The following is a 25,224-nucleotide window of genomic DNA, read 5'->3' as shown; positions in this document are numbered from 1 at the left end:
CAGGAAAATTAACTTGAAAAGCCTTCAATGAAGAGAAAACGATGGCAAAATGTACACAGCAGCATGTTAAAAGTACCGAACACGAACCAGGACTCCTCTCTTTGAAACAACACCAAGTCACCTTTGGAAGGAGCGAGGATGCTGTGCCTCTGGCAGCCAGCCCTTCCCTTCGAGCTCCTTTTCAGAAGCAGACCCTGTTTTATTACTTTCCAAGGGCCCCAAAACCCACCTAGTTGTCCTCCAGGAGGATGTGGGTGAAGTGCTAACCAACATTCCCTGTTCCAGATCTGTCCACCAGGGACAGAACTCATTTCTATTGGAAGACAGGGTAAGAGGCGGTGACCCCCGGGAGCCACTGTCAGGAGCAGCCTGGACTATGGAGCGGCTCATGCTCCTTTTCTTCTTGAGTTTTCCATGCAGCAGGAGCCTGAGACATGGGTATTTAGCCCTGAAGGTGGCTGTGGCTATTCTCTATGCCCAATCTGAAACACAGATAAGTGTAATTTGCAGCGTAACCTCTGACACGGTTGAACTCTTTACATATTCTGTAAAGGACGAACCTGCAGGGCCACCGACTTGGGCTATCTCATCCGTTGTCTTTGGTGAGGAAACACTGACAACTGACTAAGGAATCAGCGAACTCCAGGCCTGCAGAGAGCTTCCAGAGAGGGTGGACAGGAAAAGTAGCAGGGTTGGGGGTGTCCGGGTGGGTGAGCAGGGCCCTGTCCACTCACAGGAACTAGTTGATTGCGAGGTGCTGAGGAGCTGGAGACTCCGGAGAAGAGGGGAGCTGTTATTTCACCTTGGGAAGAGTCTCCTCTTGGCCGGGGCAGCAGATGTCACCCTGGCCTGGATCGAGTTAGAGCTGGAACTCATCTCCAGCCCTCTGCCTCCAGGCTTAGCTGCAGGGCAGTTCAGACCTTGTTCTTTGCGATCAAGATCCATTCTTCCATTCAGGAGAACTTAGGAGTCCAGCACTTGCCAGAATGAGGACATTGGGAATGGAAGCCATTGCTGTCCCCAGGTGCTCCCTGCCCTTAGTCCACTCCATCCTCTCCCCTCCACTGAAGGGCTGGGCCTGCGCTCACATCATTTACAGGTGGCTCCCGAGGCTTGCGGCATTTCGACAACCTGTCCAGGGTCTGTCACAAGGACATGGGAGGGATGAGAATGGAAAACCAGTCTCTTAGACTCAAATTGTCAGAGTTGACCAATGCTCACTGTTTCGTTTCAAACGACATACACATTTTTGTGATTTTTGATTTTTGTCTATGCAAGGAAAATACATATGCTAAACAATAAAAATGCATGCAGTGATGCAGGAACAACTCCGTCAGCTGCTATCCCGTGGTTAGATAATCCTTAAACAGACATTTTGGTTGCAAGAGACAAAATTCTGCTGATCTCCTGAACCATGGATTTTTCTAAAAGTGGCAACAGGACTCTCTCTTTTCACATTTTCCTATTTCACCAGCAGGATCAAAGCTGAGTTTCAAGGTTCATAGCAGTGACTCAAGGCTGCACTGAGGCTTAATTTTTTTTTTTTTTTTGAGGTGGAGTTTCGCTCCTGTTGCCCAGGCTGGAGTGCAATGGCATGATCTTGGCTCACTGCAACCTCTGCCTCCTGGGTTCAGGAATTCTCCTGCCTCAGCCTCCCAAGTAGCTTGGATTACAAGTGCCCACCACCACTCCCGGCTAATTTTTTTTTTTTTGTAGTTTTAGTAGAGATGGGGTTTCACCATGTTGGCCAGGCTGGTCTTGAGCTCCTGACATCAGGTGATCCACCCACCTCAGCCTCCCAAAGTGCTGAGATTACAGGTGTGAGCCTCCAAACCTGGCCCACTCAGGCTTCTTGAATTCACCACTTCCTGGGTCTGTTGCCCGTGTTTCCTCACCAAAGACAATTGATGAGATGCCCCCAATTGGTGGCATTGCCACCACTTGAGCAGGTCCTTCTGAGTCTGAAAATAGTTTGCACTTCCTGTGCTGCAGGTATTGCAGCTCCTACATTAGCCCCTGGAAGGAAACATTTCTCTTGGAAACACCAGTGTTGGGCCGTCCATGTGCTTCCTCCTTGTAGACAACTCGGAAGTGTGTGTGATTTCCAACTTCATGTCCTTGAGCCCCAGACGGCTTCAGAAGGCCATCCCACTGAACGGCGCTCAAGGACGTGCCGGCTTCTTTCTGGGTATCACAGCAGGGTGAGCATTGTGCTCCAGTGACAGCCCATGATGCCCAGCGCTCTGACCTCAGAGAAGAGTTCATCCAATACAATGAGAACCCCAAATGTAAACTCACTTCATTTCGCTCCTTGTTCCAATGGAAAAACCGTGCCTTGGCTCTTGTGCTGCTTCTTGTTTAGAGAGGAACTGAGAACTTCACAAAGATAAGGCATTAATAGGACTGGGTCCTGTGTAGGCACGAAGTGGGGGAGAATTTAGATTTGCAGCTGTGTGCAGCCACTTAGACTAGATATCGGAGTGGCTGGCCTTGGGCTTTAGGGTGGGGACCGCAGGCTGTCTGGCTTGCCCCTGAGATGTCACGGGGCCTAATGGAATTCTGTTACTATTGTTGAATGGCTGAGTAAGAAAGAACAGATGAGGGTGTTGCTTCCCTCTGACACGTAGTGGGGAAAGTGTGTCTCTGCATGTCCAGTGCCCTGCGGCTTGGCCTTGCAGCCCTCACGTGTACACCCGGGGTGCCCGGGACCTCTCCTGCCCCTTCCTAGGTGGGTGGCCTCTGTGGAAGAAAGAGAAGACAAACAGCACCTCCTTGGGCCTTTCTCCACCCTCAGCCTCAGGTTTTCCAAACGCCACTCCTGAATTTTCTGGAGTTTTGTGTCGTTTCCAAACTTGTTTCTAAGAAGAGCTTTGAACTAATGTTGCAGAATGCAAAGTGGAATTCTTCCCAGACACAAACTCTGTTTAACTCTTTGGGTCGAGTGGAGGCGTCAAGTAGCTTGAGACACAGTTGGAAGCACACACTCACTCCTTATCGTGTGGACGTGGGAAAAGTGAGCATTTGGGATCTCCTGCTGGTCTTGCCCACGTCCAGGCACCCATGCAAGCTGCCTCTGCGAGGCCAGCAGGGCCACGGAGCCGGGGCTCGTGGTTCGCTCACCTGTGGGATCTGGGAACACAGCTTCAGCCAGTCGCAGTGCCCCGCAGAGTGACCTGCTGCCTCTCTGGCACGCCCGGGTGCAGAGGATGTCTCTGTCCCTGTAGGCGGCTCCTCTGTATCCCAGCTGGCAGCCTCACTGCCTCAGCCCTATTTTCCTGGGAGCTGTTCCTCCCCTTCCAGGAATCAATTTCTTGGCATGACACTAATGCCTCTCTCCCACCCACAATCTGAATGCCACACAAGACTCTGGGCCCTCAGCCTCCTCTCTGGGCCTGACCGGACAGCTGGCCTTCCAGGTATGGTGGTTTCTCCCTTTAGCTGCCCAGCCCTTCTACCCTGCCTGCAGCCACTCCCAGGAGCTTCTCCTAGGCTCCTGTGAATAAACCAGATGGTTATCTGCCTGGGTGTGGCCCCAAGACCCTATTTCCCCTCCAGGCTCAGGTGACTGAGCCTGTTGGCTTCAGCATACCCTGAATGTGTAGCTGCAGCCTTTGAGCCAACGCTCTTCTTGCTTTTTTTAAGTCTTGTCAACCTTCCCTCTCCATGGCGGTTTCTCCTTAGGGCATTCCCATATCCCGTCCTTTCCCTCCTTCCAGGCCTTTCCAGACTCATAACTCACTCCCATCAGGGAGCAGATGTTGCCCCTTTGCCTTCTGTATAAGAATCCGGGGCAAAAACTACACTGGGTCCCATTCACAGAGGGTCTAGCACAAGGCTTCAGACAGGGGACGTGGTCATCGAGTGGCAGCTCTGTGAGTCAGGTTTCCCAGAGAAAAGGAGTCAACATACCCATAGAGTTTATAGAGATATAAAGATTTATTATAAGGTCTTGACTCATATGTGATCATGGGGGCTGAGAAGTCCCACGACGTGCGTGCAGAAGCTGTGGAACTGGGAAAGCCATGAAACTGAAGGCCTGAGATCCGGAGCACCAGGGGCAGAGGTCAATGTCGGGGAGCGCTGATGCAACCTCCTTCTGCCGTTTGGTTTTGTTCAGGCTCTGAATGGCTTGGGTGAGACCCGCCTGCCTTGGGGAGGATGGGTCGGCTTTACTCAGTGCACCAGTTCAAATGTTAATCTTATGCAGAAGCACCTCACAGCATACCCAGAAATAACATCTCACCAGATATCTGGGCATCCCGTGGCCAGGCAAGGTGACACATAAAACTAACAATCACAGTAGCTTAACTCGAGTGCGGACTTAGTAGTAGTCTCTCCGCTGCAGAAGACACACACCTACTGAGGGCTGCTGTTCATAATGTGTCAGGTACAAAGACAGGGCTGGAACTCTGTATTCAGGGGTTCAAGGAGACAGTGGCAGTAAGTGAAGCCCACAGGGTGAGGAAATAAATATGCTTGGGATTCCGCCACACACATCAGAGCCCATCCTATTTCTTCGCCATTGTTGATGCACGTGGAATGTGCATTTCCAGTGGAAAATCTATACCTCTTGGCTTCAACATTTTAATAAAAGTACTCTGGCTAGTACCCTAATGTTTCATTTTGAAAATAACTCATGTTAGAAAAGTGATCTATTGGTTATGTTTTAAACATGAAAAGATCCAAACACCTCTGGGAACTTCCCAAAGATAAGGTATTAATAGGACTGGATCTTGTGTATGCACGACGTGGGGGAGTATTTAGGTTTGCAGCTGTGTGCAGCCACTTAGCCTAGATATCCGAGCGGCTGGCCTTGGGCTTTAGGGTGGGGACTGCAGGCTCTCTGGCTTGCCCCTGAGATGTCACGGGGCCTAAAGAACAGATGAGGGTGTTCCTTCCCTCTGACACGTAGTGGGGAAAGTGCGTCTCTGCATGTCCAGTGCCCTGTGGCTTGGCCTTACAGCCCTCATGTCTACACCCGGGGTGCCTGGGACCTCCCCTGCGTCTTCCTAGGTGCGTGGCCTCTGTGCGAAGAAAGACGAGACAAACAGCACCGGGTTAGAAACTGGCGAATCACTGTGATGTGTGACCAAGGCACTATGCTGGGGAGAGTCCTCTTAAGACGAGGTGTTCTTTCCCCGAGAGCCCGAGCCCAGGCTGGCGGTCCTCCCCCATGCTGCCGTGGGCACGTGCCTCGCTCCAGAAAGGGCTGTTTCCTTGTAATGGAATTATTCCGACTTAGCCTTTAGACCACACCATCAGCCTTTCCAAAGGCAGGGGTGGTGCCATCTCTAGGTTTATCTTCCTGGCCCCAGCTCATTGTCTGACGCTTGTCACTGTTCGGTTCCCTTGGAGATGAAACAGGCAGAAGTATTAGCCACAGTCAAAGACTGTAACTTCTTTTCAGATGTTCCAGAGGTGGGAACCTCCCTCACCATTTGCCTTGTTGTTCTGATTAAGTGAATACTCTACCAAGCCCATGTGAGGCTCTCTTTTTCATTTCATGAGGATGGAGCTATTTTCCTGCTCATTAAAAAGGCCTTTTGTAGAAAGAAGACAGCTATGGGGAATATTTTTTGTTTGCTGTATCTGTGTTAGGAAGTTAGTATTCGTTAATTATGTGCTACTTTCCCATGTGTTTTGCACAAAAAATTGGTGAACAACAATGGCTTTCTACTTGTACATTCTTGAAACGCGTGCATTAGATTTTTCTATTTCGAACTGAAGGCTAATATTAGGATATCATGTTGACTTATCAAGACGTTAAAACCAAAAGACCTCTGAAGCTTCCAAATCGTGCTTACTGATTTCAGGATTATGCCTCCCGCCCCCAAAATCAACACATATAATTTAAAAGCTGTGGGGGTCACATTAGTCTGATGTCAGAGAGACGCCTGTGGCTTGTGGGTTCCCAGATTCCAGAATTTGGGCTTTCCTCCCAGCGTAGCTCTGCTTGTGATCAATGTTTAAGTCAGAGAGACACTAAGCAAACTTCTAAGAGGAGAGGGGTGAAATTAGCAGCCTCTTTTCAGATGAGTCTACCTGGGGGAGCACATTGTGTCTGGGTGTGCAATTGAGAGCTGTGTGTGTCCACCTGTGCCTGAGCATCCACGTGCACCCGCCGTGGCTGTGGCAGCCCTGCTCATAGGTGGCCGTGTCTGCATCATGGACAGACCCTTTGCTGAAGGCTCCTGGCCCATGGCCGTCTCTGTCATAGAGTGCTGTTCCTTGGGCTGTAGGAGAGCCTTTGCCACCTCACCCCCTTATCCTGTCGACCTGTCACAGCTTTGCCAGCCAAGCCATAGTGACTAAAGCCTTTGGGGTCATGAAAAATAGCCCCACAAATGCCACCCAGTGCTGTCCAAGATCACCCCGCCAGCCTGAGTCCTGGCTTAGCATGGTGGGACCTGGGCCTGATGAGCCCCAGATGAGCTCACAAATGGCAGGTAGTCTTTGAGGGATACTTTGATGTGCATGTGTGTGCATGTGTGTGTGTTGCATGAATGTGAGAGCATGTTCATGCCTGTGTGCATGTGCCTGAGAGTGCACTGTGTTCATGCGTGTGCCGTATGTGAGGGAGCGTATGCATGTGTCTACATATGCAGATGTCTGTATACACAGACGTGTGTGTGCAGGTGCACGTGTGCGTGTGTGTGTGAGAGTGCCCATGTGCCTATGCAGTGCCCAGACACCTTGGCCCTTGCCCTTGTACCGACCTTGCTGTGCTGAGTTCACATCACGGCTCAGACAGTTCACATTCTTATCTCCCTGCATTAATCACGTCAACACATTTCACTTTTGGCTAAGTAGCCATTTCTAGTCAATGTCAAAAAACAAATGTGTGACTTAAAAACTACCTGCTGCCATAAAATGTTCTAGTCGACATTATTCTTTATTTTCTTCAACCTCTCTTTCCTGAAATCTCTGATTTGATGACTCATCTTTTCTGAGCATATTGTATTATTTGATGACAGAGAGAATCAAGTCATTACTGTTCAGTCTCTGTCTTTCCCATGAAGAACTAAACGTCCTTCAAACTGAGAGCAGTAAATGAGACATGGTAAGGAGAGAACTGAATCACAGGCGAGGCCGAGAGAGAGAAAGATACCATTTAATTGCTTAAAACTAACTCAAGCATTTATGTGTGGAGATGAGGCCCCAGGACCTCAGGGGCCACCTGGAAGTGACTGGGATCACTGGCTCTCACTGGATTTCCAAATGTGCGAGGTGCAGGAAGATTGGAGGGGGCAATGTTCCAACTGCCACAAAGGAACAACACTGAATTCCAGAAATCACGATCAGTGAACTTAGCATGGAGAATTATATTTCCAAATCGATTTTTTTGACAGAAAGCTTGTGAGTACTTAACTAAAGAGCTCATGGTCTCTGGAAGCCAACACAGGTGGCCCAAAACAGGTTGAGAGAATCAGTAGATACAGCAGGGGTGCCATTCAGGGCCATCCACGTCAGGGTACAGACCCTGCGCTTGGAGAGGCCGTGGCCCAGGGTAGGACACAGTTGTGTGAGAGCACTGCATCTCGGCGACCTTGACAGGGCCTCAACATTCTCCCCAGTTCAGAGCTCCTGCAGCCATCCTTGACTGGTAGGAATCGACAGTTGGGTTGAAACCTGCTTGCCGTTGCTAATCTAAAGGATTTGCATTGGAAGTGAGGACAGGGTGACTTGCAGGGATGCAGCCATGCCAGGGAAGCCGCAGTAGGGATGGAGATGGCATTAGGGAGAGACACAATGAACAGCTTAGAATGCCCGGCATTGTACTCATTCTATACATTCCTACTCAGCGGGAAGGTGATAATACCTAAGAGAGTCACCACCAGCTTCCCAGGATGTGCTAACACTCTGCATACGTCCCCCACAGTCTGTGAAATGACAGAGTGAGATAGGTGGTCTGTTTCCCATTATAATTGATGAGAAAACAAAAGGTCAAGGACTTTTCTCCACTAGTGTTCAAACTCTGGTCTGTCTGACTCCAAGTTTACAATATCGACATTGATATGCCAGCTCTCCAGCCTGGTAGGGAATTCGGACAAGGGGAGAAAGGTCACACTGTAAAAGTTGTATGCACTAGAAACTGGTGAATCATTGTGGTTTGTGACCAAGGGACTACGCTGGGAGAATCCCCTTAAGTAAGACTAGGTGGATGATGGTAAGCAGGCGCTACGGTGTGGTGAGAGCCCGCAGCCAGGAAAACTGAAGGAGCTGTTATGATCCAGGCACAAACTTTTGGAGATCTGAACAGGGGAGGCGGCCAGGGGAGTGGGAAAGAGACTGTAGATGCCAGGGCCTTTTGCAGAAGCATCCGCAGAACTGTGTGCTGACCCTGTGAAGGGCAGAGACACAGATGGGTTGAGTAAGTTTACTAAAATGTGAGAGGGGAATTGATGTTCCTGACAGCCTGGTAAACTGCCATAACATGAGAAGAGCCCCTTACTTTGTAAAAATTCACTGGCTGAGAGTAACTAATTATTCCAGACAGGAGAGGCAAAGTGAGTAGGACTTTGCTCTTTGATTAGGAGCTCTGTGATTTGAGTCTACCCACATCTTGACTAGTCTTAATTACTTAATTTATAGATTTTTGATGAAATTGAGTTTCTGTGTGAACCCCCACAGTGGAAATCTAAGCTTTCAACTATATATATATTTAGCTTTTTGTCTCTATATTACAGAAGATAACCACTTATTCTTCTCTTTTCCCTTCACTGCAGTTCTGAATGATCTGTTTTTGGTTTATGGCAAATCTGGGTTCTCCTTTGGTCCTTCTCAAGGGGACAGAGGATTAATTCGTGTTCGTAAAGTATTTTGAAATAATGTCAGCAAATGTCCTTCAGGAGCACAGAGTACTTTTTGGAACATTGAAAAATGCTCAATATTCCTGCTTCTCACGTTTTGTTTTGAGAAATAAGAATTCTCGTTGTTGGAGATGGTGGGGGGTTACTTCCCAGAGTCGTGTCATCAAAGAACAATGTTGCTCCTTACAGCTGTTATCCCAAGAGAAGAAAGTGGGAGAGAGTGCTGGCCACGTTTTGTGCCTTACACAAGCCAGTTGATGGTGTCAAAGATGTTGTTGAGTTCTCTGGCCAAAGGATGTTCTGTTTTCTTAAAAAGTTTAGAGCTGCAGAATTGTTGTTATGCTTGATTGGCTAAAAAAAGAGGACACATGGTTGGGGTGGGGAGAAAAGCCGTGTTGTACTGACCCAAAAGAGTTGAATCACTCCTGAGGCAAACAGAGTATAACATGGCAGTCTAAGTAGATAGTTGCATGTAGTGTACACAAACGCAGAGCCCTAGAGTAAGAAAGCTTCAGCCAGATCTTGGATGTATTTCATAGCATGTATTCCTTAAAAGAAAGAATGCAAGAAAGGCTCTAGGTCTTGAAAAAAGAAAGCAAGTTCTCCTTCACATTTGTATTCATGTATTACATTTGTATTCATGCATTACTAGCACAGCAGCAAGTTCTCAGAATAGTGCTGAGATGAAGACTTACCAGAATTATTGAAAAGGGGATTTTTCCAGGCCACTTATAAAACCAACACACCAGATTTGGTTTTGCAGATGTAGGCGTGGGATTGTTCTCTGTCTTCAGAGGTGTAATACGTAAAGGCCATGCCATGCAGTCCTCTTAAGCCAAAGCAAACCTTGATTTCTGAGCAAGAACTTGAAGATTCTATATAATTCATTTTTAGAATACTTTCTCTTGCAATACAAGCATAGAATTGTTTTCGTTTTCAATGGCATAATGGTGACTTTGTGATGTATTCATGAGAATTATGAAGTTTGGAATGTGACTTTTATTTTAAGATTTTTGAGGGAACTCCTAAAGGCATTTCACTTTTGACCTTTATATGAAAGTTGTGGCTGATTGTTGCTGGGTAATAGGCACCAGTGTGCATTTTTGTTGTGTCTGAAAATCTGGATGTGCTGTTCGGCACAGATGGAGTAAACATGCAGCAAACAGGACCGTCAGTGGCTTCCCGTTGGCTCATTGAACACCCAACACTACTGCAGTGTTTTAAAAACTAACTTTAAAGAATCCCAAGCTCTTTCTACATGGCAAACCTCGTCATTTAATCAGGGATTTAGAAATAAAAGTAAGCTCCAAATTAAGAGACGATTGCTAATAGAAACAGAACATATTAATAAGGAAGGTGAGACAGGGAAGGAGTGTCAGGACGGGAGAATCAAAGCGGATTCATATGTGTGGACTTAAAGCAGGAGAAGACAGTGGGCACAGGAGGGAGGGAAGCCAGTCCTCTGGATGCCAGCCCATGCAAGACAGGCCAGCACTGCAGGACGGACTCACTGAAAAGTAGCGGCAAGAAAGTCGGTATTGAGAGTGAAAGAAAATACTGTGAAGTGGGCACTGACAGGTCAGAGAGTGAACAAAAGCAGAGCCTAAAACAGGAAGTCTTGGGAGGGAAAACCTGTCTGAAGGAAATCATGTTACACACTTCTGTGTGGCTGGTTTTTGATGCTAGGAAGATTTCCCCTGCAAGAAAAGACATGCATAATAAGAATTTGGCATATTTTGGTTTCCTCTTATGTGTGTGTGGTCCTCCAACCCCCCAAAAGAATAGATAGAATGTGCCTAGCCCAGGTTCAGGTTATGGGGAACTGAGTTAAAAAATACTTTGCATGGTTCGCACATCCAGGGAACTTACAATCTTCCTGGAAACACAAGTCATTGAAATGATATCACAGTGAAACCAACCTGAGTGTTATGTACATGAGCGCAGAGAATGAGCCCCTATTGCGGGGAGGGAGTGTACTGGGAAGCATCACTGAGAAGGGCATCGGGTGTGGAAATGGACTCCAGAAAACCTCACCTTCCGTGGGGAGCAATGATTATTGATATGTGTATGTCATAAGAGGCAAAAATAGATCAGATATGCAGGAAGACACAGTTGGGAAAGGAAAGGGGGCTGCGGTGTGTATGAAAAAGATTGGTTAGGTAAATCCCCCAAAAGTGCATGCAAAGCCAAGTAGGTAGAAACATAAAAAACAGAAGGATATTGAGAGCACCTGTGGCCTGACTCGAGATGCTGCACATGGAATCGGAAGAGCCTGGGTAAAGCACTCAGTTGTGTTACACAGAGGAGCGAACAGTGACGGTGGGCAGATGAGATGACGTTGAGCCTGAGGGTTTCATCATAGTTCTAGATTATGGGAAGATGTTTTACAAGACAAACATGATTTTTAGTCTGAAAAAGATAAAAAGAAAAGGTGGGATGCCTCTGAGCTGCTGAAACATCTAACGCAGTAAGTATGTGGCCACCATTGTTCCCACAGTCTAGGCAGACGGAGAAGGTGATCCTGTCAAGAGGCGTGGCTGGGAGAGGCGTGGCCATAGTTTGCAAGTCCAAAGAATACACAGAAAATAAAGAGGAGGAAATGCCCAAGAAGAAATCAGCTATGAAATGGATCAGGAGCATATTTGTTAAGCATTTGCTATGTGCAGAAAATGGGTATCCTTGGGGTGGAAAGCCTTTTTAAAAAGGCTTTGAAGTTGGCACATAGTACTTTGTACTATGTGATGATTAGAAGAATGAATGAGCATACCCAAAGGAAAAGTCTAGGAAGTGCTTTCATAAATCACTCTGTGAATACATTTGGAAAAAGCTAGGTGGAAAATAGCATTGGAAGGAAGGAGAAGAAAATATAAAACTCCTGTCAGTGTAGGCACTGTCTCTTGAAACTTACTTAGCCTTTTACGAGATTATCATTTATACCCATCTGCCACAATTACAAGTGGCTCCGTTGCAACTTATTAAGTTCTTCAGAGTTATTGGGAGAAAACACTTTTCTAAATTCATTAACATATATACTTCTCAGTGAAGGGGGCTGGAAATAAACTAGAGTTCCATTTGGGATCATTTTGAAAGAGGAAAAGAGGCTGGGGTCAGTATGAAAGAATTTTTTAAACGCTTTCATCAAAGGCAGTAATGCCAGGATGGGTTACTTAATAATTGTAAAAGATGACATGGGAATGAAGGGAAATGCAGCCAAGGGGAGACTGGGAAATCTGAAGAAAATGAAATTGCTTGTTTGAAGTGAGAGTGACCTTTAGCTTACTCAGCATACCAGATGTGGGTCAAGAGGTAGAGGGAGGGGAGGACAGCTGTGGCCAAGGGTCAGCTATGCACAGGATGGCCGGCCTGTCACCAGAGCAAAACTGAAATGCCTGGTTCCAAGAGATTTCCATTTTCTTGATTTTTACAGATTCAGGGGTGACCAGTGTGGTTGTGTCACCTGGACATGTTGTGTAGTGGTGAGGTCTGGCTGGTGGGCGCCCGTCACCTCAACAGTGATTCTGAGAGATTTGAGAGTGGGGTACAGACCCTGGGAAGCTGGACGTGGGTCCTACACACGGCCGAGGAAGAAAACGGCTGCCTTGCCAGTACCCCGGCTATGAAGTTATCATAGCACCTTGGCAGGAGGGATTATTATATCAATTAGCTTTAAACCCTTGATAAAAAGATGTTCTGAAAAGATGACTCATCCTATCAGATTTCAGGCAAAAACAAATTGAAAACACTAAAGACTGACATAGATAGAACAGGTTATACCGGCAGCCAGTTCTTAAATGACATGTTTGTCATGTGACATTTCACAGAAATGGCTACACAAAAATGAAATGTGTTAACATTGATGACACAGAAAGATCCAGTAAAAATAGCTTAGAGAGTGCTTTTATGCCCTGGACTGTAACTTCAGAGGACCGTATTGATAAATTACATGGTAAGATTTATTGGGATACACATTTCAATCATTTAAGCTCAATTAATATAATACAAATTTGTTATCTAAACAGGAGTTCAAAAACACAGATGTCTACTGAGGTCAGGCAGATAGGTAGGAGCAGCCAGCTTTGTGAAAAATTGCACATCCCAGCAAAAGGAGCCCAGTGCGATCCTGCTTTTAAAGGTCTGGGAAGGAATCAGAAGCCCAGGGCCTCAATTTTAAAATATTCACTCAAAAACTTCTAGAATACGGTGCAGGCCAAGCAGGGCACATCTGTGGCCAGAATCTGGCCTGTGGGTCATCAGTTCGCAATCTCTGTTTCAGAGTTAAAGCACCGGGTACCTTTATACTGCAGAGTTTTGAGCTGTATTGTATGGATTATGTAGAAGTCATGGGATTAGAACTGGTCACGTGGCAGGAGAGAGGTTCTTCAAGGCCAGTGTATGTTCTGAGTGGTGTTGAGTAACACACTCAAGGGCAGGGATTTTTGAATGCGCTTCTGCCTACAGTCAGAACATTTATATACTTAATGGGATGCATTGAAAGTGATATTAAGAAATTATTGCCTATAATATTTGGATTTACTTTGTAGTAAATATCCTACAAAAAATTGGAAACCTGCCATGCAACCTGTATAAAAACACTCCGGGTGTGGTGGAGCCTCAGCAGAGGAGAGGCGTTTGGCGGTACAATGAGAATCGGTCTTGAAGGCCAGGACGCGGTCCCCAGGGGTCTAACAGGAGGCTCATCAACATCTGCAGTGATTTATTGAACCAGGGAGCTGGAAAGAAAATGACAAAATATTGGAGTCAACAGTAAAACAATCATGCAGATGTTTGACCAAGGTCTGCTTGACCTTTTCACAATTGGGTTGTACCCATGCAGCTTTTTATTTTTTAATGGACTCGGTTTTTAGAACAGGTTTAGGTTCACAGCAAAATTGAAAAGAAGGTACCAAGAGTTCCCACGCACCTCCCCTCTGGCACACGCATAGCCTTTCCCACGATCTGAGTGGGTCATTGGTCGCAGTCCATGAACCTGCATCGACACGTCACTATCCCCCAGTCCATAGTTTACCGTGAGGTTCTCAGTGCTGTACTTTGCATGCATTTGGACAAATGTATAATAACATCTATCCATCTCTGTTATACACATGGAGTTGTTTTACTGCCCACAAAAGTCCTCTGTCCTCTGCCTATGCATCCCTACTCCCTTACCTCTGACCCCTGGCAAACTACAGATCCTCTTCCTGTCTCCATAGTTTTGCGTTTTCCAGATTGTCTTATAGCTGGACTTGTACAGTATACAGACTTTTCAGATTGGTTTCATTCCATTAGTAATATGCATTTAAGGTTTCTCCATGTCTTTTCGTGGCTTGGTAGCTCATTTATTTTCAGTGTAAATGTTCCGTTGTCTGGATGTCCCTCAGGTGCTTTATTTGTTCAGCTAACGAAAGACATCTTGGTTGCTCCCGAGTGTTGGCAGTTATGAATAAAGCTGCTATAAACATCCATGTGCAGGTTTCTGTGTGGACATAAGTTTTCACCTCATTTGGGTAAACACCAAGGACTGTGACTGCTGGATTGCATGGGCTGTTTAGTTTAAACTGCCTTCCAAAGTGTCTGCACCATTTTCTATCTCCACCCACAATTATCGAGGATTTCGGCCACTTTACTAGGTGTGTAGTGATATCTCATTGATTAAACTTGCATTATCCCTGTAACCTATGTGGAATGCGTTTTCATTTGCTTATTTTCCATCTGTTTGTCTTCTTTAGTGAAGTGTCCGTGAAAGTCTCTGGCCCATTTTTTAATTGGGTTGTTTGTCTTTTTATTGTTGAGTTGAAGACGTCTGTGTATTTTGGATAAGTCCTCTATCAATCAAATAGATCTTTTGCAAATATTTTCTGTGGCTCGTATTTCAATTCTCTTGAATGTCTTTCCCAGAGCAGAACATTTTGATGTTAATGAAATCCAGCTTATTAATTCTTTCTTTCACGGATCATGGCTTTGGTATTGTGTTTAAATATCTGGGCATCTTCCTTGGAGAATGAGTGGAAGATGATGGCTGGAGCAAGGATGTTTGGAAGAGGGAGAGCATGTATTTTGCCCTTGCCTTTGAGGTGCTGGAGACATTCAAGTAGGAAGCTCCTCAGTGCGTCCATCATTGCTGTGGCCATAGCTTCCCTCCTAGGTCCTAGTGTTGGCACAGTCAACGGTCCTGGTTTATGGGCGTGGTAGGGAGGTTCAATTAGTACATGCCTAAGCTCTTGCTACCTAAACAGTGTTCTGATCTCATGAGCGGATGCTGTGGTTATCAGCGCACAGCCGGACCCCCCTTGCTTTCCTTTCCCGACACCCCTCTCTGTGCACTTCTGTGTAACGATGGTGATGAGGTTGGAGGGAGCTCCAGGGGTGGAGTGTCTGCCACAGCCCTTCACATATGTTACATATCATTTTAACTCAGCAGGTGGGCAATGCTGTCCACACCCGACCGGAGGAATTGAGAGATGTGGGGGGTTAGTGAGCGGCTCAAAGCCGCACCAAAGGCAAGGAATGAGACCAGATCCAGGTTCGGACTAGCCTCCTGAGGCCTGTGTGCCTTGATTTCATCACCTGCTTCTCTCTGAATGACAAGTGCATCAGAGCAGAACGTCTAATGACACTCCCTGGAAGGGGCTTCATGAAGGTGGAATTGCTGTAGGTATCCTAATGCCTGCTTTCCAGCCTGCCTTGAATTTTCATTGACTTAAAGTTGAGCTACATGCTATGTATTAGAGAAGAAAACCATAGACTTCTGTCCCATTATGATAATTAGCTGATGACATTGGTAAGAAAATGCATAATGCAATAGTAACAGTGTAGTTTTAAATACAAATCCACTTAGAATTTGGCCAGGCCCCAGATCTTTTTGGTCTGTCTTCTGAAGTCAGGATTTTTGAAACGTACTGAGAAAGGAAGGGACGTTGGATCATCTCGTGCTTTGAACTGCAGTGTAAGCACTCAGCGTGTCTCGGCGGTAATGCTCTTTTGGCAGATGAACGTCTGCAACCCTGAACAAGTTTCAGCCTCACTTGGCTGATTAGGTGCCCTCATTTACAAGAGGATCCACATCTGTGCAGCACTGGTGGACATTGGGGTCAGTCTGAATGACCCTTCTAACCTCAGAATTCGAGGGTGTGTTTGGTAGACTTTATACGCACTCCCTGGTGCCTTTAAAAAGAAGAAAAATTTTAGGTGTTTAGTTCTTTATTACTCAGTTGCCATAGACTATTTAAACCCATTTTTCCAACTAGACAGTTAAGTGTGGGATCTGAGCTGAGGACACAGACTCCGTCCCAAGATCTGTGTGTTTAGGAGTCACCTCTGCGGTCTGAAGACTTCTTCCCTGACTGGGTGAGATGGAGAGCACACTGCTGGGTGGGGTTGCCACAAGTGGAATGAGGTGATTTAGGTAAAAAAGCTTCTGCAAAATGCTGTGGATGGTGGTCTAAGATGCACTCAGCCCCTAACAGAGCCTTTTAGACACAGGCGGGTCATTTCATTGATTCTCAAGACAAATCCTAATAGACCTTTAGGTCCTTCAAAATATACATTCCGCCTTAGCAGGGACCTTCTCCACTTTTCTCCATTCTGGTACCCACACAGGGACCAACAGTTAGAAGGGTTAAATAGGCATTGCTGAGTTCATACAAGTAATTTACCAGGCCCATAGTGCCCCAGAGACCTAGTAGGTAGTCAGATCTCAAAGCACTTTCTCTCTGGGACATGATCAGGCAGCCATTTACTGTCTAAAATGCTCTGAAAATTTTAACCATGCTTATTTAAATTTTGCCACCCACCCCACTTATTTTCCTGGAAGGAAGGAGACGTGAAGGAGAATTTTCCCTTTGCTTCAGGGTTCCTTTGTGCCTATGTGACACAGAGGAGTGATGCTTGGGGTCCAGTGTCCCTTCTCAGTTTCCACGGGCACCCCCTTATTGACGGTGAAAGATGAGGGGTCAGAGGTTCTGACATCAGCCATGTCATACTTCCCTAGTAGAGGTGACATTCAAATGTGGTTTCCTTTTTACCTGTTCAGGGTGTAGCAAAAAGCCACTTCTGCCCTGTCTCACTGCTGACACTTTACCTTACTGTTGGCAAGAAAAGAAGAATTAGGCGAGTGGGAAGTGAGTAGTGTTAGGTACTGGCTTTCCTAGCTTGCTTTCCTCTTCTTTTCATTTGTGGCAAAGTGTCGCCACTGTTGAACATCCCTGCGTGCAATGCTGAGAATAGTTGCCTTTTTTTTTTTTTTTAGAGGGGGATGATGATGGAGGATGGAAGAAATGACAGTTTAGAAAAACAAGCATGGGCCACCTGCCATGCCCACAGCCGACCAGAGCTACGTGCATGTGTTTAGGGGTTGCTCTGTGGGTTGAGGTGTTTCTTAGAAAGAAGTGTGCAATATGGAGAGTGTTTTTCTTCAATTTTGAGTCCGCTATATATGGTGAGATGGAGGAAAGGCAGAGTCAGCATTTGCCTTCCTCATGTGTCCATCTATCTATGGTTTATGTGAAATTACCGAATTATTACTTTCTCTGTCTATGGAATAATGTGTGTATGTACACTTTATTTTTTCTGAGTTACTGAGAAAGGAAAAAAGAGGTCTGACTTTTAGTTCAAAGCCATTTCTCACCTGTGTGCTGTACGTTATAGTTCTTAAAACAGAGTAAAACTTTAAAGGGTATTTCTGGCAGAGAAACATTTTTTGTTTTAAAGAGGTTATGACTAGAAGTTTCTGCGCTAATTTATGTACTCCACTTTGATATTGACAAATATTACCTAATCTTACCCCTTGAATATGTCAGTTCTTTGAATAGCGCACCTGTAAAATTGGCTTTGAAGACCACAAATAAGATGAGCTATTTAGGATTCATTTTTCAAGTCGTTAATAAAATTCTTAAATTTTGAAATAATTTCAGACTTAGAAAAAAGTTCCAAAGTATTTCCATGTATCTTGTGTCCAAATTCCCCAAATGTTAACGTCTTACAAAACCACAGAACAAGGATCAAAATGAGGAAAATAAAAGTAATATAATGCTCTGATTTGCTCTACCGACCTTTCTGGAATTTTGCCCCTTGTCCCATCAGCGTCTTTCTCTGATCTAGGCTGCAGCCCAGGATTCCATGTTGCATTTAGCTGTCACATCACCCTGATCACCTCTAACTGGAACACATCCTCAGTCCTCCTTGTGTGTATGTGGGTTGGGGCGGGTGGAGGCGGGGGTTGACCTTGGCGAGTCCTGGCCAGTTATTTTATAGAAAGTCCTTCAACCTGGGTTATCTGATGTTTCATGACCAAATCCAGGTCACGTGTTCTTGACAGAAATAGCACACAACTGACGTTATCTCCCCATCGGGAGGTGTGTGAGTCCGTTTCCCCAACGCCTGGTGATGTGACTCTGAGGCTTGGCTCAGGTGGTGCCTACCAGGTCTCTCCATGAAGTTACTGTTTTTCTTTGGTTCCTAGTATGTATCTTGTGGAAAGGGCCTTTGATGCAGTCCGGATATCTTGCTTCTCCTGCTTTGCACCTTACTGTGACCATTCCTGAGGATTCTTGCCTGAAACAGCTCTTGCTGCAACGTTCGGAGGCTGGCACTGCTGTCTCCATCCCGTCTCATTTGTTAGTTGGAATTCTGCAGAAGGGAAGAGCCTTGGCTTTTCTTCCATTTCTTAGGCAGATTCAGTTATTTACTTAGATCAGAATGGGCTGGAGGACTTTGGTTTTATTCTGTGAATTGTAATTCATTTCCATCATTATTTTGTTTTTTAAACCTTCTCCAGTATATTCTTTGGAAGCTCCTTGCCGCTGGCTCGTGAGACACGTGCTCTCATTTTATGAACATGTCCTTGCTTTCCTGGAATCGGAAGTCCCAGGCTCACCTTGTTCTCTCCCTGCCTCATCCCTGAAACCAGGCTTCTTTTAAGAGTTCTGGACCCTTCTATGGAAAAACAATATTTAGAAGCGAAGTTAGGAGGGCTAGGCATGCCCATTGCTACTGAGGTTTCTTTGCTTCTAGACTTAGCTGTAGGCTGTGTTTCCTGGTGACGCAGTAAAGGGTCACTGTTAGAGAAATAGACGTCTCTACAAAGGGCATAGTTTCGGCCAGTGCCCCCTGCTACGGCACGTGTGTGGTGATGGTGGAGAGGCTGTGTGGAGTGGTGGAAACGCTGACCTGGGAAGTCAGAGACCCCATTCCCACCCTAAGCCTCAGCACCTTCCAGTCAGTGTACAAAGAGGCCTTGAAACGACCCTACGGTTATTAATCCTACACAGTTGTAAGAACAAATGAGATAACATGAAACAAGCCTAAAACAATAGGAGAAACTAAAAACTGATAGCTTTTCCTTTTATCTCCTTTTCTTACACATTTGCATCAGAACCTTGGGTCATTTATGGCAAATTAGTTGCTTCTACCATTGTTCTGATCATTTGAATAATTCTTCCCTTAATTATTCCCTTTTGCAGGTTTTCCTTCCTTGCGGCCTGATTAGAAAACTTGAAGAGGAAAGTTGCATTGTTATTCACTAGAAACAATGTTTATCAAGGAAATGGTGAATGTAGGTGGCCCTGCTGGGTATGGCAGGATGAACACAGTCAGTTTCAGATAGATGAACATTTCTGTCATTTCTCTGAAGAAGAAGGTTCCAGCCTTCACAGCAGTTTCCTAATCTTCCAGGTGACCTGTAATGACTTCTGGCTGATGCAGACCAACTATTTCAAACCCAAACCAACAAGCAGCCGTTTGTGTTGGAGTGGGGTGCGGGGTGAAGGCTAGGGCACGCGTGGACAGGAACGCTTTAGTCCGTTTACCAGGTCTGGTTTCATTTTGGCATCACCCCAGATCAGGTCACAGCCATTTCGGCATTTACGTGTTTCTGGCCTCACAGTGCCAGCCCACTGTGACATTTCGCCCTGTATGTGAGTTTCTGGACTCCTTCACCCAGCTGAGGAAGCTAACACGGAGAGTTTTGGATCTGAAATATGATCTTTATGGTAGAATCACTTCGGAACCTCACACAAAGGCCCCTTGAGGTTGGTGGTGTCTGGGGTAGGTGATCGGGAGGTTCTGTGCCCTGCAGTCAGCCGGGGACCACCCTGCGGGCAAGGGGCTGTCGTTTGTGTTGTGTCTTCCGTCAGATGTCACCTGCGCTGGACACGTGTGGAGAGCCAGCCAGCCCGAGAGACCCAGTTCCAGGTGCAGCAACTTTTATATGCCAGTGGTGTTTTGGGTGCAGCTTAACTTTTATAATTTCTTGTTTCAGACACTGATCATCATAAATACATGAGATAAATGTAAAATAACATCGCTATTTTCGTAATTCCCAATGTACTTCATTACTTTGATTCTGTGTTTCTTTCATATGTGCCTATGAACTACAGGCCCAATCTGGCAGCATGATTCAAAAAGTATTTTTATGACAATTTTCTCCCTATGCCATAGGAAAAATGGGTATGCTTCTGGTTTTATAAAGGTTTTTAGTTGAATTATTCTACATTTTCCTGTATTATTAAATTGTATCATAAATAACGATGGTTCACCATATACCTTTGAGCACTGGAGAATAAAAAAGTCTTATTTCACTGGCATCAGGGAATTTTTTTTTTCTAGATATGAGTTAATTTTCTGAAACTTTCCTTAAAATGCTACAATTATTTTTAAAGAGTTTGCCATTGATGTCTTTACTGAAATAGGTTATGCACAGACCATTTTTAGCAGAGCATGCTGTCAATACAGCTGGAGCTTTCCCAGTGGCGCCGGGTCGCCCTGGTGAGCCTGGTCAGTTCTCTGCGCTGCAAGAGGTGGGCCGTGGAGCCGCAAGGCGCATGGGGTGCGCGGAGGTTTGGCTTCCGCAGGTTGGACTCCTGCTGGACCCTTGAAGGTGGGGTTCCTGCTCACCCCTGCTTGGGTTCCTTCCCATTTCTCACTGCTTCAGACAAGTTCCCTCCTCCTTGTGTCTCACCTACCCTCTGCTGGAAGATGGGCGGACCACAGAGTCAGACTTGCTGAGCCTCCCACGTGCCAGGCGTGCTCTCCCGGAAGTCAGCTGATTTCCTTGTCCTAGTTGTCTTAAGAGGCAGGTGTCATTCCCTCATGGGTTCATGGACAAGGCACCCAGGTGTGGAGAGGAAGATCCCCTTGGCAAGCCATGCCGCCAATGCCCAGCAGAGCACAGTGACATGCCAGCATTGCACCAAGCCTGTGAAGCTCAGAATCATTTTCTCTGCCACACCACCCTGAAATCACCTGAAAAAGCCAAATGAGCAAGCTTTTCTGGCGGAGTAAAGTTAATATTATCCTAATGTCATTCTTTTACTCAACACATTTTTGTTAAATGCTCACTTGGCCCGTCGAGGATGGCCGCCTTCTCTCTAAAGAGAGCAGAGAGCTGGTGGGGCCAGCCTCTGCACACTCACCTCCCTCTCCCTCCTCTCCCCATCCAAGAAATCCCTGCCATCTTTTGCAGTCGGGTCCAAGGTCCTGAGCCTGGTATGCCAGACATCAGAGTACTCATCACATGTTGTGCAGAGCCGTTCATCACCCGTCTGCCCTTCCTGGTTTTGGGCTGGCAGTGCCAGTGCGCGGAGGCAGGACGTGGCGAGCATTGGCCCTGCTGAAGCTGGGCACTTGTGTTTACATGTCAGGGCTTGACTGAGGCTAGTGACTATCTTGTATACTGTAGATGCTTAGCAGTAGTCTGTCAAACTTTCCTCCTGGAGTCAAGCTGTGAGCTTTGTGACCACTGCTTTCCCAAGTGTTTCCTTTTTTTTTTTTTTTTTTGCAGCTGTATTCCAGGTGTTTGATGATGTTTGGAGTCTAGCGGTGAATAACAGATGTGCAGCTCTGTATAGGATCTTTATGAGATTTAAAATCCTGACCTAAATATTTTTATGTATCTATAAATATACATATAGAAATAAATATACATGTAATAATAATTACATATTGTCCTAAATGTTATACAGGATAATTTTTTAAAATTAAACATCTATTATGTGTCTTATTTTGAAGCTATTCCAGTGCTATTATTTGGGAACCCTTGAATCTGTAAATCCTGAAATATTTCAAATTTTATCATAGCTATTATCTACTCCATGTTAATGTTCAGCTGTTTCCAGTTGTAGATCAGGTTTCTTTGTCTAAGTGCTTCTTACACTTGTGTCACCGAAAACCTGAAGAGTACAGAGCCCCCGCCCCTGTTTTGGGTGCTTGGATAAGGGGAGCTTACTGGTGGATCAGGGAAACTCCAGAGACTGCTAGCTCTCCGAGTTATCCGGGCACTGCAGCACAGGGATGCTTTGCAAAGGTTCCTCAAGCCCTTCTGCTTCTTGCACAACCACCAGAAGCGCCTCAGAGAACGGGAGGCACTGAGATGACAGCTGTGCAGCTCAGGACGCACCTAGGAAAGAAAAACACATCCGTCTTTGCGAGCTTGAGTTGGGCATCCTTTCCGCAGTTCTCCCTCTGTCCTTCTTGGAGGTGCTGAAAGTGTGCCCTCCATCTCCCTGCCCTTCCTCCCTCCACTGGGTCATGCAGGGACTCCCTGAACACCAGATAGTGTGAGGTCCTTCCCTCGCCTGTGTGGACAGTGGGGAGGCTCAGGGCCCACTGGGGGACCGGAAATCCTTTCTCCAGTGGGCTCATTGTGCTATTTGTGCTCTGCTCAGCAGCGGCTGCCCTCGCTGTGGGTTTCCTTTGTGGTTAATCCTTATCTGCTCAAAAAGGCTTGCTTCACATTTGCGCTGGGCTGCCGGGCCCTGGCAGAGTGCAACTCTGCTGCCTTATGCCCTTTCTAAGTTTTTGGATTCCTTTCCAATTTTCTCAAATTTCATTAACCTGATTTAAAAATTTTTTTTGATTAAAAAATTAAATTTCTAGAAAAGTTACAGGAATTATGAAAATAAATGCCTACATGCTTTCCACTTAAGATTCATCAATTGCTCACATTTTGCCACATTTGTGTTTTTGCTGCCTCTCCATATTACTCTTAATTTTTGCTATGCTCTTTGACATTAAGTTGCAAAGGTCATCTCTCTTAGCCCCTGACAATGTCGGCCTTACACCCAAGGATGAGGATTTTCTTTTACCTAAGCATGGTACCTTTCTGAAGTTCAGGAATTGTAACATTGTTGCAATTTTCTCTTCTACGTCCAGGGGCTTGCTGGCTGCACCAGTCAGCCTGGCACTGCCCGGTGTCCCCGAGTCAGCCCCCCAGCCCCCATATTGCCTTGCCTTTCTTGTAGCTGCTGTTCCTTTGCTAGATGGGTTTTGAGTTTTAAGGTTTTCTTACCCATATCCAGCTCAGTGCCCACATTGCTACTAGCGCGACTCCAGGGCGGGTGGACCAGGGGTTGGCAGCCTCGTCTTGCTTTTCCTGAGCTAGGATTCGTGGCGACGGAGTTGGAACTGCTCCAGGCGGGTTGGGACACGTCCGTCTCCCCACATGGAGAACGGTGGCTTGCCAGCTCCCCTCGCGTCCCTTGGGCTGGCCCAGAGCTTGGTGCGTGTGGATGCTGCTGTCTGTGAGCCCATTGTGAGACCGCACGGCTGAAACAGCTGAATGGGGGAATAGCTTTCAGCTCTTTATCTCAGCGGCGATCTTTTGCTGTGTGCAGTTTCCCGGGTGCAGGCCGGGGCATGACTTCATTCTTTAGGTTATGCGGCACCCCCGCCGGGCTGCTGGCTCAGTCCCCCTGCCTGCTGCATCTGCGTCTGGGGACCGCCACCATGCGCATCTGTCTCCATGCGGTGGCCATCCAGGACTCTCGGTGATGACTCCGCAGATGGTTGAGCTGGGAGCCCTTGCACACGCCCAGACACCGTCCCAGACACCATCTCAGCAGGTGTGCTAGAGTCTGGGGAGGTGCTCAGGAATTCCTGTGGAGTCTTAGGGTCTAGTGTTCAGTGAAAATCAGTGCTGGGGGTGAGGAATGGCCCTGGCTGGTGTGGCATTTCAATGGCTGCCACACCGTCTTCAGGAGTGCCATTGTACTCGACGGGCAGCTCCCAAACCCAAGACTGCTGGCAGCATGGAGGCCTTCAGGAAGGCACCTAGTGACATAGATAATCAATCGGTTTTATGTGCCGAATTTGCTCACAGGACATGCCGGAGGAGGCAGGCTCCTCCTTTCCTGAAGGCCAGCACAGCCTGCAGCTCCCTGTTTTGGGGCTGCGGTCACCTGTGAGGAGTCGGTTGGTCAGGCCGTGTCTTCGTCAGTTAGAATCGGCTCCCTGACTCTCAGCATCACACACTTTCTGATCCCAGGCTCACGCGCCCTGAAGCCTAGTGAAAGCACACGTGCCGTCTCTCCTGGGTTCACAGGAGAGATAGCCCCGGAGCTGGGGCTATGAACACGACTGCACACAGCTGAAGTTTAGAGAGCCTCAGTCCCAAGACTGTGCAGGACTTGTTTTTGAGTACTTTAATACTCTTCATTATGCAGAATGTGCTCCACGCCTTTTCTGGCCTTGTGAGGTACCCAAATTGCCTTCGCAGAATTAGGAAATCTGCATGTGGAAAAGAAACCCAAATGTACTGTGGCCGATGCTTTCCTGTTCCCTTTTTCTGGGATTTTCTACCTCCTACCTTTCTTTCTCCTGACTTTCATCTTACTGAGTGGAAGTGAGACCACGCCCCACTCATTCCCAGATCACTTAGATTTGAACTTGAATCATCTGGAGCAGAACGGAGAATGGAGAAGGCAACAAGAAGGTCTCTAAGCAGTCGAGGCCCATGTTGGTGGGACCGTGCCCACAGCCCAGCACCTTGCAGAGCCGAGGTGGGCTGAGCTTACAGCAGCTCTTGGCACTGCAACAACGAGAAGGAGGCAAGAAAGCCCTGTTAAGAGACAGTGGGAGACAATGGGAAACAGGCAAAAAGGGTGTCCCAGACCTCAGAGCCTAACCCCCTGGGATCGCATGGCACAGGGGCCAGTGGCGTCAGCTCAGTGCTCCAGAGGTCTTCACTCGCTCCATCAACCACTAAGGGGAGAGGAAGGAGAGATGGAAGGAAAGAGGAGAAAAAGAGGAGAGGAGAAAGAAAGAGAGGGAGAAGGAGGAGACAGAGAGAGTGGTGGAGAGAATCTTATTTAATACTTTTGATTCAATTAACCAAAGCAGCATGTCAAAACAGTTCCATCTTAAATGTGAATACCTTTGGGATCTAATTAATGTATGGGCCTAGAGTGGGCATTCTTTGTGAGAGCCTGAAACCCGAGGCCTGAATGTCCATCCGTTGAAGTACATTATTTTAACCGTTTATTTTCCTCCTCTTCCTTTGTCTTCCTACCACCCTCTCTGTGCCCTTCTGAGGAATGATTGAGAATTTGGATTTGGGCGCAGGTAGGGGTTGCCAAGTTTTAGTTTTAAGACGTAACCTGCAGCCAGGTTAGTTCCCTCAGCCAGCTCCAGAGGACAGAATTCA

The 25,224-nt window shown here is 46.7% G+C and overlaps 1 protein-coding gene and 1 long non-coding RNA gene across 2 annotated transcripts in view; both read left to right on the top strand.

The window, feature by feature from the left end:
• The window catches only part of COL4A1 (collagen type IV alpha 1 chain), a 148,672-nt gene that overhangs the window by 16,607 nt on the left and 106,841 nt on the right, over window positions 1-25,224 (top strand). The gene's annotated exons all lie outside the window — the stretch shown is intronic.
• On the top strand, window positions 1,761-7,067 carry LOC116528811. Its single transcript, XR_004259214.1, has 3 exons — window positions 1,761-2,583; window positions 4,710-4,714; window positions 4,878-7,067. It is a non-coding gene; the product is annotated as an uncharacterized LOC116528811 (long non-coding RNA).

This window comes from Sapajus apella, unplaced genomic scaffold, assembly GCF_009761245.1.
Source record: "Sapajus apella isolate SASKATOON/1434 unplaced genomic scaffold, GSC_monkey_1.0 scaffold60, whole genome shotgun sequence".
Taxonomy (NCBI): Eukaryota; Metazoa; Chordata; class Mammalia; order Primates; family Cebidae; genus Sapajus; species Sapajus apella.
This window is presented reverse-complemented; position numbering and strand designations above follow the sequence as displayed.